Source organism: Oratosquilla oratoria, chromosome 11, assembly GCF_046742065.1.
Source record: "Oratosquilla oratoria isolate Oo_2021 chromosome 11, ASM4674206v1, whole genome shotgun sequence".
Classification (NCBI taxonomy): Eukaryota; Metazoa; Arthropoda; class Malacostraca; order Stomatopoda; family Squillidae; genus Oratosquilla; species Oratosquilla oratoria.
Genome location: NC_134787.1, coordinates 34688899 through 34696398, shown reverse-complemented (window position 1 = coordinate 34696398; position 7500 = coordinate 34688899).

Genomic DNA, 7500 nt, shown 5'->3' with positions numbered 1-7500 from the left:
TTGTTGTTGTTGTTGTTGTTGTTGTTGTTGTTGTTGTTGTTGTTGTTGTTGTTGTTGTTGTTGTTGTTGTTGTTGTTGTTGTTGTTGTTGTTGTTGTTGTTGTTGTTGTTGTTGTTGTTGTTGTTGTTGTTGTTGTTGTTGTTGTTCCGGAATTAGTTCGCCAGCGCTTCTATCCCTGTGGCCATTCTCACGTAATTTTCTTAAAGTAACTGCCTTTGTTAACAAAGATTTACCACACAACTACATGAAATTGTATAGCTGTATGTATTAGCACTTTATCAGAAATAATCAGCGCTTCTATCCTTGTGAGATGATATCACACTGAAGAGGTGAGGTCGTAGAAGTAGTACAGGAGAGTTTTAAGGAGTGGAGTTCAGGAGAAAGGAGAGGTAATGTAATAGAATGCATTATATATATATATATATATAAATATATATATATATATAATATATATATATATACATATATATATACATATATATATACATATATATATATATATATACATACATATATATATAATACATACATATATATATATATATATATATATATATATATATATGATACATGATATAATATATAATATATAATATATAATATGATGATATATGACCACGTAACTGGACAACGAGGTAATGTGTAGGCTACCCCGCTGGGTGGGAAACGCGATTGGAGATGCTTGTGGGCCTCGTTGGATTGGTAATGTAGAAAATATTTATTTGCTTATTTACTTATATATATTTGCCTGCCGACCTATTCGTCTATTTCTTTTTATCTCTTCATATAGTTAACTTTATTTACTGATTTATCTATGTATTTCTGTTTATATATTCACACATTTATGTCTTTATCTGTTTGCTTCTTTCTTTGCTTACTTATCTTATTCTTTGAACTTTTAGTAATAAAGCAACAAAAGAAATCGGTACAGTGTATGTAAAAAGTATTCATACAATTCATATATTATTTAACAGACAAATCTAATGTTTCTTACTGAGTTCTTTACATATCTTCATACAGTATTTGATTTAATCTATAATTAATTTCTTTTCATATACAATTAACAATATTTACTTTAATGTATAATGTATTTTCCTGAATATAACATAATGGGAAGACCGGTCGAAAAATGTCATATTTTCAAATAATGTATATTTCATTACGTAATGCATTTTCCTTTACACAAGATAAACAAATTTTATTTCACTTAATACTGTATTTTCCAGTATGTAACATAAACTCAGTACTCACAAACAAAGATATTTTCAGAGTAAAATTTGTAAAATGGCTGCGAACTTTTGACTCCGGCTGTAGCGTCAGGAGGGACACAGGAGGTGATGTAGAGACGTCAGAGGCCGAGACGTCAGGACGTCAAAGACCGAGACGTCAGGACGTCAGAGGCCGAGACGTCAGGACGTCAGCCGCCTTCATGTTGCAAATTTGGTTTGACAAATGGCGGAAGTCGGACCCACTCCAAAAAGAGAAAGGAAAAAAAAAAATCCAGGCTGCTGGAATTCAAGAAAAATATGCAAGAAAGAGAAATATTCCTCCTCCTTTTCATCATCATCCTCCTCCTCCTCTTTCATCACAGAGACCAATTTCACACTTGGACAACTTGTACGGAAAATTATGATATTTTGAATCATGTCAAGATCTATTATGTATTCGTATATATATATATATCTATATATATATATATATATATATATATATATATATATATATATATATATATACATGTACATATAATGTATATTTATATATATATATATTTACACATATATATATATATATATATATGTATGTATATGTGTGTGTGTGTGTGTGTGTGTGTGTGTGTGTGTGTGTGTGTGTGTGTGTGTGTGTGTGTGTGTGTGTGTGTGTGTGTGTGTGTGTGTGTGTGTGTGTGTGTGTGTCTATCTGTCTGTCTGTCTGCCTGTCTGTGTGTGTGTGTGTGTGTGTGTGTGTGTGTGTGTGTGTGTGTGTGTGTGTGTGTGTGTGTGTGTGTGTGTGTGTGTGTGTGTGTGTGTGTGTGTGTGTGTGTGTGTGTGTGTGTGTGTGTGTGTGTGTGTGTGTGTGTGTGTGTGTGTGTGTGTGTGTGTGTGTGTGTGTGTGTGTGTGTGTGTGTGTGTGTGTGTGTGTGTGTGTGTGTGTGTGTGTGTGTATGTATTTACCTAGTTGTATTTACCTAGTTGTATTTTGCGGGAAGGGGAGCTATGCTCGTGATGTCCCGCCTTTGTATCTTGCAGTGTCTAGTTTGTTTTTAAACTCATGAATGGTTTTTGCGCATACTATTCCATTGTCCAGTTTGTTCCAAGTGTCCAAAACTCTATGAGGAAAACTGTTTTTCTTCAGTTCTCTTCTATAGCTATGTTTTTTTATTTTCTTTCCATGTCCTCTTGTGTTTCTTTTGTCCCAGTTAAGTAAGTTCTCACTATCGAGTACCTCTGTGCCTTTCATGATTCTGTAGATGGTCAATAGGTCACCTCTCTCTCTTCTTTGCTCCAGTGTCGGTAACTCTAGTTTAGCCAATCTCTCCTCGTATGATAGGTTTGCAAGTGCAGGTGCCATTTTTGTAGCTGCTCTTTGGATTCTTTCTATTTTCTTTATATTCTTTTTGGTACTGGGGGACCACAATGTCGCTGCGTACTCTAATCTAGGCCTTATCAATGTAACCAATATTTTTTTCATCATGTCTTCGTCCAAGTATGTAAACGCCACTTTTATTGATCTTAGCAAGTTGTAAGTCTCCCCGACAATTTTGTTAATCTGTATATCATAGGACAAGTCGTTCGTGATAATTACTCCCAAATCTTTTTCGGATCCTACTTTCTTTACTTCTTTGGTTCCAATTGTATATTTTCCTGATATTCTGTTTTTGCTTTTTCCAAACTCCATTATGCTACACTTCTTAGTATTAAAGTCCACTTCCCATTTCTGACTCCAGTTCCATACCCTATTTAGGTCTTCTTGCAGTGCTTCACAGTCCTCATCAGTTTCTATTTTCCTTAGCAGTTTGGCGTCATCGGCAAAGAAGCTCATGTAGCAGTTCACGTCCTCATCCATGTCATTCATATAGATAGCAAACATTATTGGTGCCAGCACAGATCCTTGCGGTACTCCACTGATCACCTCTTTCCAGTCTGAATATTTTTCTCTGAGCACTACTCTCATCTTTCTACCAGTCAGAAAGTCCTCTATCCATTTTAGTAGGTTTCCCTGTATTCCTCCTATGTGTTCCAGCTTTTTTAGTAGTTTTCTGTGTGGTACTTTGTCAAAGGCTTTTTGCAAGTCTAGGAATGCACAATCAGCCCATCCATTTCTTTCTTGCACTATGTCTATTAGTCTTGAGTAAAAGCATATTAAGTTTGTGGAGCATGATCTTCCTTGTCTGAATCCGAATTGTCTTGGGTTTAATATGTCATTGTCTTCCAGATGTTTTACCCATCTATTCTTGATTATTTTTTCACAAATTTTGGCTATGGTGCTTGTTAGTGATACTGGCCTATAGTTGGTGGGTTCTTCTTTGTTTCCTCCTTTGTGTATTGGTACAATGTTAGCGTTTTTCCAGTCCTCGGGTATCTTTCCTTCTTTGAGTGAGCTGTTTATTAAGATGTGTATTTTGTCTGTTAGTTCTTCTTTGCACTCCTTTAGAATCCAATTTGCAATACCGTCCGGGCCATGTGATTTTCTGACATCCAGCCTTGATAAATGTTCTGATATTTCCTTTAGTGATGCTGTAAACTCATTCATGAGGGGAGATTTCTTGTTTTTATCTATGTCACAATTTGGTATTTTCTCTCTGGTGAAAACAGATTTAAATTGATTGTTCATGACTTCGGCCATCTCTAAATCTTCTGTGTATTCTATGTTTCCTTGGCATAGTTTCACCAATTCCTGTTTGTTTTTAAGTTTACCATTCACATACCGATAGAATAGTTTGGGTTGCTCTTTGCATTTGTCTATAATATCCTTCTCATGGTTCCTTTTCTCCTCTCTTCTCACATTAACATACTCATTTCTATAGTTAACATAAATTTGCCATTTGCTTTGTTTTTTGTCTTTTCTCCACTTTTTCCAAGCTTTGTCCCTTCTGTCTTTTGCCTCACTGCATCTTTTGTTGAACCAACATTTAATGTGTGTGTGTGTGTGTGTGTGTGTGTGTGTGTGTGTGTGTGTGTGTGTGTGTGTGTGTGTGTGTGTGTGTGTGTGTGTGTGTGTGTGTGTGTGTGTGTGTGTGTGTGTGTGTGTGTGTGTGTGTGTGTGTGTGTGTGTGTGTGTGTGTGTGTGTGTGTGTGTGTGTGTGTGTGTGTGTGTGTGTGTGTGTGTGTGTGTGTGTGTGTGTGTGTTGTGTGTGTGTGTGTGTGTGTGTGTGTGTGTGTGTGTGTGTGTGTGTGTGTGTGTGTGTGTGTGTGTGTGTGTGTGTGTGCGCGTGTGTGTGCGTGTGTGATATTGCTCAATTATCATCAGTCAACACTTTGCGGAAAGTATCCCATAAGAGATTTTTGCCCGAAGTGAAATAAGATCATCTTATTTAGCCAGAATAAAGTTTATAAAAATATTACTACGGTGACACTGTTGAGACCCCAAACGCAAAATGAATGTTAATGGACAATACTAAATTAATTTCATCAATAGTGATCGGGTCGGTACCAGTTATCCTAGAAAGACACCTTGGTGATACTTAGTTGATACTGAACGCACGAGATTGGTTATGGGTGTAAACGTATCAGTGACGAAACTTGTATTCTCACGGATTAAAGTTTTGATTAATGTGTCTGCGAGGAGGAAGTGACGCATTTCCTGTCCGCGCTGACAGCGGTCGGGAAGAAAAGCGGAAATTGGTGAAAGTATTAGGAACGGGATATATCTGAAACGCAATATATTTTGAAACATTGTATTATAATGCGTCTTTGTAGCATCTAATGATGTAAACAGAACGCGTTAATTTTTTCTTCTATCCACGGGGCCTCAGGCAAAACAAAATGCATAAAAAAGAGAAAATGCTCTAGCCTGGAGGTTCACAGGAGGCTGTGTGATATTATTTATCGCTTGCTAGAATAAAATATATATATATATATATATTTTATTTTATAAAAACTGAAGGAACACTACATTTCCAGGTTTAGTAACCGTGTAGTGAGCGCTAAAACAACTGGCAGCTTTAAGAGAGGATTAGAAATTTATAGATGGAAATGGCAGCTGGTAATGGACATGGCACTGCCTAGTGTCATCCTTATGAGTTCTTACAGTCTTCTTCATTCTTATATTCTTACCTTTAAAATCCTTAAAAGGTTTCCCCTCACCTAAATAAAATCGACCGACGACACGGAGAATCTAAAGGGGTTAGGTTAGGTATTAAGGGTTAGGTCAAGTAAGGAGTTAGGTGAGGCTGTGTGTATAAGAAAAGTTATTCTACATATACCAAATGAGAGACTATTTTGCATAACGAGCAATTGAATTGATTCTCGTCATAAGAGAGTTAATACATGACAAGTAGCAAGTACAATAATACATACAATACATACGTGCAGACAGTGTTAGTTATAATATTTAAGTATTCGTACATACAGAGCAAACTCAACTCAACTGACAGACAATAAAGAAATATCACACTATCAAATTACACTTATGCGCGCATACACTCGCACACAAATATTGCACAGGAAAACAGACATAGACTAATAGGCAGTTTTGTTACCATTTGTAGTTACAGTGATGCAGACTTGGAAAAGAGACGAGAAAACAATCCGAGTGTTCGACTTCTGTTGTGGATTTTTTCAGGACTATAACTAGAGGAATCAGGATCTAAACTCTAGAGGTATTCAAATGGTTCAAGGACAACAAAGGTAATATAGGAAAGGTCATCATATTAAGACGTCAGGGCAGGATTTGTAGTAATGGATTTAATTTGAACATATTTAGGTTCAAGAAGGAAATAGGCAAGAACTAGTTTACCAATAGATTGGTTAACGAATGGAATAGACTTAGTAACCTTGTAGTTAGTGCTGAAACAATAGATAGTTTTAAAAGAAGATTAGATAACTAGGCTGGGAAGTAGCGGGTCGCCGGTTCTCAGTTAGGCGGAGGTTGTTTAAACTAGTGATATGTAGTTAACTTGAACGATCGTTTGCTTGCAAGAGATGTAACAAAGTTAAGTTTAAGGTTAGGTGAGGTGAAGGGATAAGTTGGGTTAGATTAAGGTAGGTAAGGACTTAGGTTAGGTTAGATTAGGGATTAGCTTAGGTTAGATTAGATTAGAGGTTAGGTTAGTTTAGATTTGGGGTTAGGTCAGGTTAGGGATTAGGTTAGAATAGGTTACGGGTTAAGTTAAAGCAAGGGTTAGATTAGATTAAGGGTGAGATTAGGTTCGAGATTAAGGTTTAACTTAGGCTAAGTTCAACGGGATGAAAATGGTCTCTGCGTGAATGGATGAATGGATGGATGGATGAATGGAATGGGGACAATTGTTGTTTTGGAGAATTGAAGGAGTTCAGTTCAGGAGATGGGCTGGAAATGGAAAGCTCTGATGATGATGACGATGATGGCAATGGCATCGGGTGTGTATTAAAGATTAAAAAGCTTCTGTTGTGAAAGCGTGTTGAAGATTTTGGTGGAGGGTTGAGCATCCTGTGTTGGAGAAGCTGTGACGACTCGGTTGTGTTGGTGAGGGAGGAGAGGGGAGAGAAAAGGGGGAGGACCGCATGTCACGTGTTAGAGAGAATGTTGGTGAGGGAGGGAGGGAAGGAGGGAGAGAGAGAGAGAGAGAGAGAGGAGGGAAGGAGAGTTGGACGTGTAAGCGTGTCCCCTTAATGTTAGAGGGTGGGAGGGAGGGACAGAAGGGCTGTGTTGAACGCCTGCATATGTCACCTCGGTGTGGAAGTGAGTGTTGGTGAGGGCGGGAGAGAGGAATAGAGGAATGGGGCATTGTTGTAAACGTTTTATACTTTTTTTTTTCTATAAAAGCAACTCTGTATCTTTTAAACTAGATGTTATGGAAATTTGATGTTTTGAATTTAGATTTAAAAAAAGACAGAATAATAGTTATTCAGTTTTTTACCAGAGAATGTATGAAAAGAGGAGTTTTTGTTCTTGGACATTTGTTTATTGTCAGATACAGTCACCATTGCCCTATGTTCTCCGATAGCCAGCGTAAATGTCATTTCCCATAGCTTCTGCAGTCATTTCTGTTACGAAAAATATGTTTCTAAAGAAAATCTATAGTATAAGATAATACAAAACAAAAATAGAGCATCTAAGAGCAGAATTTTTTTTCAAAATTTTGTAATCTTCTTCCTCGTCTTTTTTTCTATTTTTTCTCTTTATTCCTCTTCTCCTTTGTCTTCGTCTTCTTCTTTAATATTTCTCTATTTTATTTTATTATTATTTTTTTTTTTTTGCATTTTATATTGTAATCATTTTTTGAAAATGATTTTACAAAACTTTAGTACTTTTCCTTCTGGTGTCTTGTGTAACTATGCTGCTTTGTGATTTCTTTTA